The sequence below is a fragment of the Castor canadensis genome, chromosome 7, assembly GCF_047511655.1.
Source record: "Castor canadensis chromosome 7, mCasCan1.hap1v2, whole genome shotgun sequence".
Classification (NCBI taxonomy): domain Eukaryota; kingdom Metazoa; phylum Chordata; class Mammalia; order Rodentia; family Castoridae; genus Castor; species Castor canadensis.
The window spans coordinates 14,586,476-14,601,059 of NC_133392.1; positions in this window are offsets into that span (position 1 = coordinate 14,586,476).

A 14,584-nucleotide genomic window follows, 5' to 3' on the forward strand; every position below is an offset into this window, starting at 1 on the left:
GGATTATAATGCCATTAGGTAAGAAATGATACCTGTTATTTCCAGACCTAAGGCAATATTCTGAATGCCAAGGTCAGGTAATGGTTACTCAGCCCTCCAGGAACTTACTGAGGTGGATCTAGTCCACATGAGAAAACACTTTCCAGAAGGTAGGCTCCCTGGAAAGGAGTATGGAGTTTTGTTGGTGGGGGGGTGAGCTCCCTGCCTCACTGGAATGACAGTATGACATGAACAAAGGGGAAAAGAAGTCAAGACTCAGGAAAATGTTCAGTTGAGTGGTCTACTTCCAAGATCATTTTCAAATCTGGGATCCTTCAAAAATGTTTGGGAACTGCAGCCTAGAAAAAGGATGTCACTCTTCTATTCAAGTGACAGTCACCCAATGATGACCATCAGTTTATCCCCTCTTTTATAGAGGATAAGAAATCACCCAAGAGGCAACAGTGCAGTGTCCAAGGTGATGATAAATGAGTTGATTGAACAGATCTGGAGAACACAATCTCAAAGACGGGTGTTGAGACCTATGGGAGAGAGCTGCAAATAGCAGAATTTGGTAGTGGTGGTAGTTCAAAGGTGTTCTTAAAGAAAATAGCAGCCAGCAAATCTGAGCTCCTAGAGGTATGAAAACAAGGAGGCTTGCCTACTCCCATTTTATAGTTGAGACAACAGAGGCCCAAAAAGGTTAAGACTTAGTGTAGAGGAATGGAACAGTGGGCCCTTGTTCCCATGGCCCCACCTCCTACTCTGGTGCTACTGTCTCTCCTCCTGTGGAACTTGGTTTGTCCATCTGTGAAATGAGTAGAATCTAAGTTGAATTAGGGGCATTGTTCCTACACTAAGCTGTCCCCAGGGAAGGCTGGTGTCCCTGCCACTGTCACCACTGGCTGAGTGAGAGGTACTGGGTGCTCCCAAGCAGTGCAGAGCCTGACTAGTCTCTTCTACAGGGTGGCCCAAGGTCGGCCAGCTGGATCCTAGGACACTCATTGATTCCCACTTCCCTGCCTGTGTCAGGGTCAGCTCAGCTGCCCACCTTTCTCTGGGGCACAAAGAAGACGTGAGGTTCTGCCAGCTATCAGCTGTGGGAAGGAACTGAAGGCCACCACCTGTGGGGAAACTCATTTCCAATCACATGGGTTGGCAGGATCAGGGTCTAGTGAGCTCTACCAATTGGCTGACTTGGGACCTCCTTCTCTGGCATGAGTCCTGTTGCAGTCGATTTATCCTGTATCAGTCCCTCCCCTCCTCCTCTTGTCCTTGCCCTCATTTAGCTGGCATTGCCTTTGTTTGCATGTTCCCCTCCAACTTAGCCTTCCTTACTTCCTAAAGTCCTTCCTACCCTTAATCCTGTGGGCATTTCCTTATTGTCTGCAGATGTACTGTTCACATATTGGTTGCACATTCACACTCATTTTTATGTGGCTGCAATGCTTTTTCAGTGCCTTAGTTTGGATTGGTTTTCTTTTCTGGTTTTCTGGTGTGTGTGTTACTGAGAACTGAATTCAGGGTTCCATGCTTGCTAGGTAAGTCCCCTACCACTTTAGCCATATCCCAATCTTTACTTTTTGCTTTTTTTTCAGAAAGGGTCTTGAGCTTTTGCCTGGGCTAGCCTCAGACTGAAATCCTCCTACCTCTGCCTCTATAGTACCTGGGATTATAGGCATGTACCACCACACCTGGCTATAGTTAGGTTCTTGAATGTCCTACAAAGACCCATGTGTTGAAGGCGTGGTTCTCAGACTGTGGTGCTCTTAGGAGGTGGTGGAAACTTTAGGGGGTGGGACCTATTGGGAGGTCCATAGGTCATTGGGGGTGTGCCCTTGAAGGTGATATTGGGGCCCTTGCTTCTTCCTGTTTCTCTCTCTGCTTTCTCTTCCACTTGCTTCTGTCATGATGTACTGTGCCACCACATGTCCAAAGCAACAGGCCCAAGCAAACTTGAACTGAAACCTCTGAAGCTGTGAGCCAAAATGGATTTTTTTTCTTTAAAAGTTGTTTGTCTCATGTTTTTTGTCACAGTGATGGAAAGCTCACTAGCATATCCAACAACCTTGATGGTACAACATTGAACAGAACATTCTCCTTCCCAGCTTTCATGGGATTCATGGTACCATGGGGCTTGTAATCACCTGCAAATAAGTACATTATTATCCATGATTAAAAGTGCTATTTATAATAAAGCACAGTGAGAAGGGCTTGTATTTAAGCTGTACTATGTGTAATTGGGGTTTTTTCTAAGGACAGTAACTGTGGAGAGGGGTTAGAATTTAGGTAGACTCCAAGCTCCTAAGCTGGGCATGCAGGGTGTTGTCTTATTCTGTTTGTGCTGCTATAATAAATGTCTGATACGGGGTAGTTTATAAATTTATTTGTCACAGTTCAGGGAAGTGGAGGGTGAAAGTGCCAGCAGATCTGGTGTCTGGTGAGGGCTGCTCTCTGTTTCCAATATGGCATCTTCTTGCTGCATCCTCACATGACAGAGGGGACAAAAAGGGATGATTGTTGTGCCTTCATCTGGAAGAAGAGATTCTGTAGCCTCTTTATAGAACATTAGGCCACTGATGAAGGCAAACCCTCATTTCTTAATCATTTCCCACAAGGACCCATCTCTTAACAACACTACAATGGGGGTTAGTTCCAACATGAATTTAGAAGGGATACAAACATTCAAACCATGGCCAGTGGTATGGGCAAATTGTGTCTCCCCTCTCCACAAACAAAAAATATATATTTGAACTTCTGATCCCCCAGTACCTCAAAATGTGATCTTATTTGGAGATAAGATCTTTATGGAGGTAATAAAGTTAAAATGGAGTTATTAGGGTGGGCCCTTGTCCAATATGATATCCAGACAAAAAGAGGAAATTTGGACAAAGAAATAAACACACACACACGGCAGGCAGCCTGTAAATTTGAAAGCAGTGATCACAAAGGCATATCAAAGACTGCTGACAAATTGTCATAAGCTAGGGGAGCAGCAAGGGGACAGATTTTCCCTCAAGGATCTCAGAAGGAACCAACCCTGTTGACACCTTGACCCTGGGCTTCTGGCCTTTAGAATCATGAGACAACGAATGTCTGTGGTTTAGGCCCCCCAGTTATGCTACTTGTTATGGCAGCCCTAGAAAACTAACAGCCTTCATCTGTCCTACTCCAAGTTTATTTCTACTGCCCTCAATGCCTTCTTACCTAGCAATTGCTGAGCTACAGGAACCCAGCTCTGAAAAGCACCTGCTTTCCTTCTCCAAGCTTCTGCACCTATAGTTCTTCTTGCCGGGGATGTCTACACATCTCTACCCCAGCTCTTCACCATTCACATTTGTTCCTTTATTCTAGGTCCCAGAGAAACTTCTCTCAGAGCCCATTGATGCCGTGTACATAGTCTCAGTCCTGCATCATACTTGTATGATTTCTCATATTCAAGTAGACACATGGATGCCATTCACAAATCTGGAATATTCCTACTGTTCTCATTTTATTAAGCATGAACGTAGGGAATGAAAGTATTATTGAAAATGATCATGACAAAGAGAATGCTTTATTTCTATAAACTGTTAAAAATAGATTGTCGTTAAAATAATAATTCCCCAGAGAAACACAAGAGCTAGGAGCACTGGGGGCTGAAGAGTCCTGAATCATGGCAGATTCTCACTTGCATGTAGGAATCACCTGTGGGCTTTTTTTTTTTTTTTAAAGGCTTGTAAACTTGCCAGTGAATTTGGGACAGACAGATCTTTTCTAGAGTCAGATTGACCCCTTATTAGTACTGACTTGAGCATATGAAAAATGTGTTTGGAGTTGGGGTAAGATGGTGGATTAGAAGGTTTCTCTGCTTGACTCCATGAATGAGAAGAGTCAGGGTAACAAAGGGAAGACTGTATTTAGAAGAGAAAAAGAAAGGAAGAGCACTGGAAACCATGAAAGAGGGATAGGACAGCAAAAAGCACAGAGAAGCAGAAATGTGAGACAGTAAGTTTGAAAACAGTCTGAAGCTCCAGCCCTTGTTCCCTTGTTGAGAAGGAAGCTGAAGTCTCCACTACAAAGTAAGCTAGCTGATTAGCAGACTGGCAGACTTATCTGTGGAACAAGCTTATACCTCTCACAGCCTTAAACCTACTGCAGAGATTTGATACAATAGTGATTCCTTCTGCATGACACGCTAGCCTCACTCTCCCTATCTCAGAGAGCTATAGTGAGATGCCATCTTGAGGGAGGGCTTATGATTGAGACTGAGCTTCTCAGGGAACTTGAAAGCAGGGAAAAATCATGACTCCAGAAGTCTTGGGACATCCAGCCAGAGTACTGGGAGGGAGAGGGCTATGAGAGGTGGTTTATGGGGAGGGAGAGGGTCTGACATGGACCCACTAAGAAGTTTAAACACCCAGGAGCTTGGGAAGTGAAGGGCACAGGGGTCCATTGTCCAACGGTATCTGTGGAAGCAGAGCACCAAACCTATGGCTATCAGAGTGCTCAGTCTCCAGAAGATGCCTTCTGGCAGCAAGTTTTTGCGAGATCTCTGAGCACAGGATCAAGAGATTTCCTCCTCCATCCCACATGGTGGTGAGTTACTGGACAGTATCTTTTTTTTTTTTCATTTTTCTTTTATTATTCATATGTGCATACAAGGATTGGTTCATTTCTCCCCACTGCCCCCACCCCCTCCCTTACCACCCACTCTGCCCCCTCCCTCTCCCCCCCCTCAATACCCAGCAGAAACTATTTTGCCCTTATTTCTAATTTTGTTGTAGAGAGAGTATAAGCAATAATAGGAAGGAACAAGGGTTTTTGCTGGTTGAGATAAGGATAGCTATACAGGGCATTGACTCACATTGATTTCCTGTGCATGGGTGTTACCTTCTAGGTTAATTCTTTTTGATCTAACCTTTTCTCTAGTACCTGTTCCCCTTTTCCTATTAGCCTCAGTTGCTTTAAGGTATCTGCTTTAGTTTCTCTGCGTTAAGGGCAACAAATGCTAGCTAGTTTTTTAGGTGTCTTACCTATCCTCATCCCTCCCTTGTGTGCTCTCGCTTTTATCATGTGCTCATAGTCCAATCCCCTTGTTGTGTTTGCCCTTGATCTAATGTCCACATATGAGGGAGAACATACGATTTTTGGTTTTTTGAGCCAGGCTAACCTCACTCAGAATGATGTTCTCCAATTCCATCCATTTACCAGTGAATGATAACATTTCGTTCTTCTTCATGGCTGCATAAAATTCCATTGTGTATAGATACCACATTTTTTTAATCCATTCATCAGTGGTGGGACATCTTGGCTGTTTCCATAACTTGGCTATTGTGAATAGTGCCGCAATAAACATGGATGTGCAGGTGCCTCTGGAGTAACAGTCTTTTGGGTATATCCCCAAGAGTGGTATTGCTGGATCAAATGGTAGATCGATGGACAGTATCTGAAAGCACTGAAATCATCAGGCAGAATGCTTGAGTCCCTCAGTTCTCTACCACCAGTGCAGAATCCAATGCTCTGTTTGTTTCCCCCACCTCTAATATCTGACACATTCAGCAGACACTCCTAGGGTTGGATGGTTGCTGCCCCTAGGGATACAAACTGGGGGGAGGGACAGATGCAGCAAGGGGGAACATGCCTGATCCATGCACTACAAGGCTTCCTGTGGCCAGAAGTGGTTTCTAGTACACAAAGAAGGGAAGTTTCTAAAGTGAAAGCAGTTCAAAAATGGACAACTGACCCTTCATCAGCCCCGCCCTCGATCCACATATAGTACCAAGCCATGCACTAGGAACTGCAAGAGACTCCAGCTAGTTTTCCTCTGAGTGGTGCTGGGGATCAGGGCTGATGTCCTGACCACATGGACAGAAATTTGGCTACTTATCTACCTCCCCCCCATTCCAGTCCAGTGGTGAGAAACTATTCCTTGACCTTGTCACTACATTGTTCTGCCTGAATATTGTCTTCAACTGAAAGACAATAGATGAGTAAAACTTACAACCAACAACTTGGACTCAGATGCTCAAATCCCAACACTGAAACACAAGAATTAGGAAAAAAGGGACACTAACTAATATTAATGAAGTAGATGTATTCTCAGACTGAGAATTCAAAAGAGTGATTTATAAGAGTGATCAACAAAAGTAAAGGGCTCACACGTAATTGCCTGAATGAATTCCAAGAGAATAAAAGTAAACAGCTGAATGAAAAAGGAAGACAATCCAGGATATCAAAGAGGAATTCTATAAAGATATAGGAAGTCTAAAAACAACTAAACAAAATTCTGGAAATGAAAATCTCAATAAGTCAAATAAAAAACTTGGCTGAAAGCTTCACCAAAAGACTGGGTCAAGTTGAAGACAGAATATCAGGGCTGGAAGACAACATATCTTTATCTTTATTCAGATAAATTAAAAATAATATAAGAAAGTACAAATGGACCATGCATGACCTCTAGCATACCATTAAAAGACCAAACCTATGAATCAGGGGAATAGAAAAGAGGTGCAAACTAAATGCATAGAAAATATATTCAATACAATAATAGAAAAAATTCCCAAATCTTGAGAAACAGATGGTCATCCAGGCACAAGAGACTTGCATATTATAGCTAAAACATAAATATACAGAATAAGGAAGGAATATTAAAAACAGGAAGAGAGAAGTGCCAAGTCACATGTAAAGACAAATTCATGAGAATAACAGCAGATTTCTTGACAGAAACTCTAAAAGTAAGGAGGACATGGAATGATGTACTTCAAGCTCTGAAAGAAACTGCCAATTAATATTACTGCATTCAGAAAAATTATACTTCATAATTGAAGGAGAAATAAAAACCTTTCATGAAAAACAAAAACTAAAGGAATTCATGACCATTAAGGCAGCAGTGCAAAAGATACTTAAAGGAATCCTATACACAGAAGAAGATAAATGCAACCATGAAAATATGGAAAAGAATACATCCTACTAGACAAGTAGATAATCAAGTGAGGACTGGGAAAGAACCAAACATTATAAAAACAATGAAACAACAGGAATTACCATATAACTTTCAATAATAGCTCTGAATATTAATGGTCTGAATTCTCCAATCAAAAGGCAGACTGGTTAACTGAATTAAAAAACAAGAGCCAACTACTTGTTACCTACAAGGAACATACCTCATTGGCAAAGAGAAACACAGGCTTAAAGTGAAAGGATGAAAAAAGATATTCCAAGAAAATGGAGCCTGAAAGGAAGTAGGGGTACCAAAGTAGCTACTTAGGCAAATGTCAAAGCAAATTAGTCACAAGAGACAAAGAATGTTACTTCACATTAATAAGGGGAACAATCCACCAAGAGCCTATAACATATTCAGTACATATTTGTCTACATGCACTGAATGTGGGTGTGCTCAATTTTATAAAATAAACACTACTGGACATAAAAGAATAGATATATATTTTACCACAATAATGATGGTGATATATTTCACCAATAGTTAGGTCATCCAGACCAAAAACAAACAAACAAACAAACAAAAAATCACCATAAAAGAAACTTCAGAATTAAACACTATGGGTCAAATGGACTTACCAGACATCTAGAAAATATTCTACCCAGCAGTTGCAGAATATATATTCATATTAGCAGCCCTGAACTTTCTCCAAAATAGGTCATATTTTAGGATATTAAGCAAGTATGATAAAAAGAAAATTGGAATAACCCCTTGTATTTTATCAGACCACGATGGAAATCAACAACAAAAGAAACCACAGAAAATATTCAAACATATGGAGACTAAGAACATTTCACTTCAAATGATCACCAGGTCATTGAAGAAATAAGGGGGAAATAGAAAAATTCCTAGAATCCATCAAAATGAAATCACAACTTAACAGAAACTTTGGGACGCAGCAAAGTCAGTGCTGAGAGGAAAGCTTGTAGCTATGAACTCATACATTAAAAATCAGAGAGATCTCAAATAAATAACCTATTGATGAACTTCAAGGCCTTAGAAAAATAAGAACAAGTCAAACCCAAAATTGTAGGTAGAGAGAAATAATAAAGACCAGGGCACAAATGGAAGAAATTGAGACAAAATCAACACAAAGAATCAGTGAAAAAAAAAGCTGGTTCTTTGAAAAGATTGGCAAACCTTTAGCCAAACTAACCAAAAGAAAGAGGGAGAAGACCTAAATTAATGAAATTAGAAATGAAAAAGGGTATATCATAACAATATCAGCAAAATTCAGAGGATCATTAGGGAATATGTTGAAAACTTACACTCTTTTTTAAAAATTTCTATTTTATCATTTTTACATTACTCACATGTGTACACATTGTTTAGGCCATCTCTCTCCCCACCAAAAAATCTTATATTCAAATAAGCTGGAAAATCTGGAAGAAACAGATAAATTTCTAGATGCATAGAGCATGCCTAAATTGACCCAAGAGGATATAAACTACCTAAACATGTCTATAACAAACAATGAGATGGCAGCAGTAAGAATTTCTCAACAAAGAAAAGCCAGGACCAAATTCACTACCAAATTCTATCAGTTCTTCAAAGAAGAAACCAATGCTTCTCAAACTAGTCCATAAAATAGAAAGGGAAAGACTTCTATCAAACTCATTTTATAAAGCCAGTACTATCCTGATACCAAAACTGAATAAGGATACAACAAGAAAAGAAAAGTAGAACAATTTTCTTGGTGAAAAAAATGCAACAATTCCCAATAAAATATTTGCAAACCAAATTCAACAGCATTTGAAAAAGATGTATACTATAATCAAGTTGATTTCATTCCAGAGATCAAGGATGGTTCAACAAACTCAAATCAATAAATATAATATATCACATAAACAGAATAAAGGACAAAAATCACACAAACATCTCAGTAGATACAGAAAAAGTCTTTGACAAAATCCAATATCCTTTCACAATAAAAGCACTGAAGAAGAAAGTAGGAATAAAAGGAATGTGCACCAGTATAATAAAGGCTATATATAACAAACTTGTAGACAACATCATACTAAATGGGGAAAAACTGAAACCATTTCCTTTAAAGTCAAGAATGAGACAAGAGTGTCTCTCCAGTCTTATTCAATATAGTGCTGAATTCTTAGCTAGAGCAGTAGGATAAGAGAAAGATATAAAAGGGATAGAAATATGAAAGAAAGAAATCAAGTTATCCCTATTTGCAAATGAGATGATCCTACATTTAAAAGACCCTAAAGATTCTATCAACAACTCAGGTCTAATAAACAACTTTTCACAAAGTATCAGTATACACAATCAACATACAAAAAAAAAAGTAGCTTTTCTATATACTAACAATGAACAAGCTGGGGAAGAAATTAGGTACACAATTCCATTCACAATAGCCTCAAAATAATAAAATCCCTGGGAATAAACTTAACTAAGGTGGACAAAGACTTCTATAATGATGAAAACTGTAAAATATGGATTGGCAGAATTATTGTGAAAATGGCTATACTTTTGAAAGCAATCTGCAGATTCAATGCAATCCCCATCAAAACACTAACATTCTTCATAGAAGTGGAAAAGTCAGTCGTAAAATTCATATGGAAACCCAAAAGACCCCAAATAGCCAAAGCAATCCTGAGCAAAAAGAACAATGGTAGAGGTATAGTAACATCGGACTTCAAATTACACTACAGAGCAATAGAATCAAAACAGCATAGTACGGTATAAAAACAGATATATAGACCAACAGAATAGAATAGAGGACCCAGAAATAAACTCATACAGCTACAGACATCTGGTTTTTGATAAAGGAGTCAAAATATATGTTGAAGAAAAGACAGCCTCTTCAACAACTAGTGTTGGGAAAATTTGATATCCACCAAGTAGAAGACTGAAACTAGACTCCTATCACTTACTACATTCAAAAATCTATTCAAAATGAACCCAAGATCTGAATGTGAGACCGGAAACTTGGAAACTACTATGGGAAAACACTTGAAGATACCCACATAGACCATGACTTTCTGAATGGGACTCTGATTGCTCAGGAAGTAAGAGCAAGAACTGACAAATGGGATTGCAGCTAATTGAAAAGCTTCTGCACATCAAAGGAAACAATTACCAGGATGAAGAGACAACTCACAGAATGGGGTACAAATCTTTGCCAGGTACTCATTGGACAAAGGATTAATATCCAGAATATATAAAGAGGTCAAAAAATTAAACATCAAAAGAAACAATAATCCAATTAATAAATGGGCAAAGGAATTGAACAGACAGAAGAAGTACAATTGCCAAATAAATGCATGAAGAAATGTTCAACAACTTTAGCCATAAGAAAATCAAAACAACTCTGAGATTCTCTCACCCCAATAAGAAATGCTATCGTCAGGAAACAAATAATAAAAAATGCTGGTAAGGATGCTTGGGGGAGAAGGAACCCTTATACACTGTTGGTGGTAATGTAAATTAGTGCAGTAATCATGGAAATCAGTATGGAGTTTCCTCAAAAAACTAAAAATAGAACGAAGATATGATCCAGCTATATCACTCTTAGGGATGTTTTTAAAGGAATGTAAGTCAATCTACAGTTGAAATATCTGCTCACCCATGTTTATAGTAGCACTATTTATAATAGCTAAGCTTTGGAATTAGAGCTTTATCCAAAGAGTGGATAAAGAAAATGTGGCACATATACACTGTGCAGTATTACTCAGCCATAAAGACAAACTCAAGTTCAGATAAACATACTCATGTGTGGAATCCAGACCTAAAAAGAAATAATATAACATGATTATAAAAGGGGGACTTCTTTGGGGGGAAACCAGTGGGAGAAGAGAGGGAAAGGAAACAGTGATAGGGTGAATATGATTGAAGTTATATATAGATATATATTCATATGTATATGTATATGAAAATATCATAACAAACCCCACTAAATCCTGTTAAAAGGGGGAAGAGTAATAAAGGCCCAGGCATGTGATTGTTCTTTAATTGGTCAGGGTGATAGTTTCCTTTTTTTCAAGTCCCCAGGTGATTCTTGTTTGCAGTCAAGATGGTGGCGAATACCCAGCACTTTAGAACTGTATCTTGGGTGGTCCTCGGATCCTTGATGGCCCAGGGGCTGGGCCAATGTTGTATGCCTTGGGGTTCTTTGTAGAGTGTGGACTGGGTGGGCACAGTGCAGGCCTTAACAAGCACTGCTGTCTCTCTGGTCCAGGGACTCAAAGCTCTGCGAGACTCCAGCCTTCTGGCAGCTGCAGGGTTTAAAGCCAGATGGTCACCACTCCTACAGCGGCCTTACTCGCCTTATTGCAGCCTGATATTCCACAGGGACGTTCATTTCCCTATTAGAACCTGAGAACACTAATATGAGGAAGGCAGGGCAAAACGGTTGCCTCTGTAGTACATAGGAGAAAACGGTGACCCAGAGAGGTGTGGCCATGTGCACAAGGTCACCTGGCTTGACTAGAGTCCTGACTGCTAGCTCAGGGTTCTTTTTTACTGCCTCAACCAGACTGGATGTCCATTTGAGTTTTATGTTAATTAACTGGGCATCAATCTGTGTTGTGTATGGTAGAAATAAAGAGATAATCAAAGTATGAGTTCCTAAGTCTCACAGAGTGTTGCCACACAAAGAGAATTCTTCTCAGGTTCACAATGAGAAAGCAGGGAGGGGGATTACATGAGCAAACCTCACAGGGAAGACACTCAGTAGACCAAGTATGTTAAACACACAGTGAGCAAATTCTGCAATAATTAAATTCCAGCTGCTCCGTCTGGATGGAAGCAGGCCTTGGTAGAAAGTGTAGGTAAAGGTTGAGAGGCACCTTCTGCGAATGGTTCTTGGGAGACCATTGATTGACTACAGCAGTGCAGACTCTGGAGGACAGGCAAGGTCCCTTGATACTAGAGGGATGGTGCCAGAGCTGGAGGGGAGGGTGAGGCTGCAAGTCCCCAAGGCTGTCAAAGTATCATCAGACTCTTGAGTTTATGCATATTTTCCAGTCTAGAAGTTGAGGTCAATAACTCCCATATGGGAGTCTGATAAGTCATGACGTCAAATTCCCAAGGGGCAGGGAGCTATTCCAAATTCTCACATATGGGCTCTGCTAAGATGTTGCACATTTTAAAGGAGGGGGAATACACTCCCAAATCAAATATCACTTGCAAATTGTATGAGTGTTTGAAATTATTTCATAACAACATGACAATATGCTTATTGCTCTAAAGACTCTGTTCATGTACATTCTGAATGATGCACAGCCTTTCTTGCTTAAAAAAACAACAAACTCCAATCAAATTAGCTCCTTATCTGGAAACTGGATTAGATTTGTTCAGGGCCATGTGGATCTGGCAGGTGTACCCCAGAGTAACCTTAGAGAGTGCCAGTTTCCTTACCTCCCCAGGGCAGCCTACTGGGGCCATGGATCTACAGGACTGAGCATGGACTTCCCAAGGGTTCCAGAAAGTAGATGCTTGGCTACCTCATGGATCAGTAATCAAGGTCGATGGTGGCAATATTGGAACCTGCTGTTCTTTGCCTTCCTGGAAGTTTTCTCCAGCTGCACATCTGATAAACAACATCTGTTCCAGGAAAGGAACTGGGAGGAGAGAACAGAGTCCCTACCCTTCTCTAGCTTGGGGCCCCATTGACTGCCTCCCTGTCCCCTTGGAACGTATGGCCACCCCAGTACCTGCAGTCAGGTATACCCCAAGGAATAGGGCAGTACCTAGGCTGCATGAAAATGGTGTGGCCAACAGCTTTGAGGAATGTTCCTAGCTGACTTCCTTCCTCCATGGTTGTACCCTTTTCTCAGCTTCTATTTCCAAATCATTTTTCCTAAGTGATCATTCGTATCTGTTAATATAGTGAGCTGAGGAAGACAGTTTACCCTAGACCAGGGAGAAGGACTGTCACCTGTGACTACTTCCATTATACCATATTCCATTCACCCATGTCAACTATCCTCTTGTCTGGAGACTGGCAGGTGCTGCCTCCTTCTGGCTGGCATGCCAGCCTGCAGTCTCCGGAAGACGTCTTCCTTTAAGTGTGGGCCTAGAACCATACCTCTGTGTGGTGTGGATTCATCGCCATCTTGTTACTTATCTCTCCTGGCTGCCCTGGGACATGTCTTGCTTTTTGTACCCTCATTGTAGTATAGTAATATTTATTTGGCTGTAGCATCCTCTGCTACTCACACTCCCGAGGGCAGGGCTGGTGCCCTCTGCTGTCCTCTGTTTCCAATGCCTGGCACAGTGAGAGGTGTAGAGTTGGTGTGTGATAAATATTTGCAGAATCAACATTGATTGAACTCTTTTGCCAACACAGTGATGTTTTACTTGAGTTGTGGGGTCAAGGCCAGTGCTGGGTCAAGCTGTGACAAAGGGTCACCCAGTGTAAGATAAGTCTGGCCACTGGGAGCCCCCAACCTCAAGGTGATGAATATCCTCTGTCACCACCATTATCTTTGAGCCTCTACTGGTGCTCTGTGCTGTTGTTATTGAACTCAAATCTGTTTGCTTGCTATTTGAAAAGGGGCCCAATGACTGGAAGACAAGTTGTTGGGACCAGGAAAAAGATATTTTTAGAAAGCCAGCAAAATGAGAAAAGGGTAGTCCAGTGTCTAGAAGCAACCATTTTCTTTCTCTGCATAAGTTTCAAGTTCATTTATCTTTGGGAAAGGGGGAAAGGTAGCTCAGGGGCTCAGGGTAGGAAAGAATTGATGACTCCTTTTTGGTACCTCCTCTTTGGCCTGAAGTGGGATGGTGGTGGTTTGTAATCTGTTGATCGTGACATCCCTGTAAATCTTGACAATATTTTAGTTATTCTTATCTTGGCACCTATAGTCTTGAAGGGAAGTTTCAGATAAATTAAAGTGAACTATCAGTTCTAGACAAGCATTTCTTAAATGACTAACATATCTATGTGCAGCGTTGAGCAGAAATAATCTAAATCAAAATCTAAGATAGCAAAGGAACAGATATAACAATGAAGGCAGAGATGCCAAGCTTTTCCACCCTGTTTTAATCACCCATTGGACAGCTGCACAGGTCCAAGGGAACAGTCAGTGCTTTTGATAAAAGTGGCCTTTAAGTTCCTGAAAAGTACTCTAGGCAACTTGTATCATCATAACCATATATCAGATGAGGCGTTACCTACAGTAAAGTTAGTGGGAAACTAATCACACATTGCTCAGCTGTGTGACCTCCAGAATTAGTGACTTTTAAGGCAAGTAACAGCAGTGAAGCTGGAGGGTTTTTTAGGTTGCCGTCAGTTACCCAGGAGGGCTCTACTACAGTGACTCCTTCAAGCTTCACCACAGCACTGTGTCCAGGGACAATCTGGAGTCCACTCACATTCAACTTTGAAGCCCCATCATAGCTTGCATGGCCCTGATGGTTGGAAACAAAAGCTGGAGTACTGAAACTGCCATGGTAAGATATGAGGCTGGGTGACCAAGAGGCGGGACACACTATGGGGAGGCAGTGACCTGCTGGGATGATCTCATCTCAGGCTGGACCATCTTTGAAACACCCACTCCTCCCAGGGTCTGTATGGGTTGGGGCCCATGACCGGGCCTGATTGGCTTGAGGGCTCTCCAGTGACCTCAGCCAATTGGATAGCAGAAATGTTCTATCTCAGCAGTG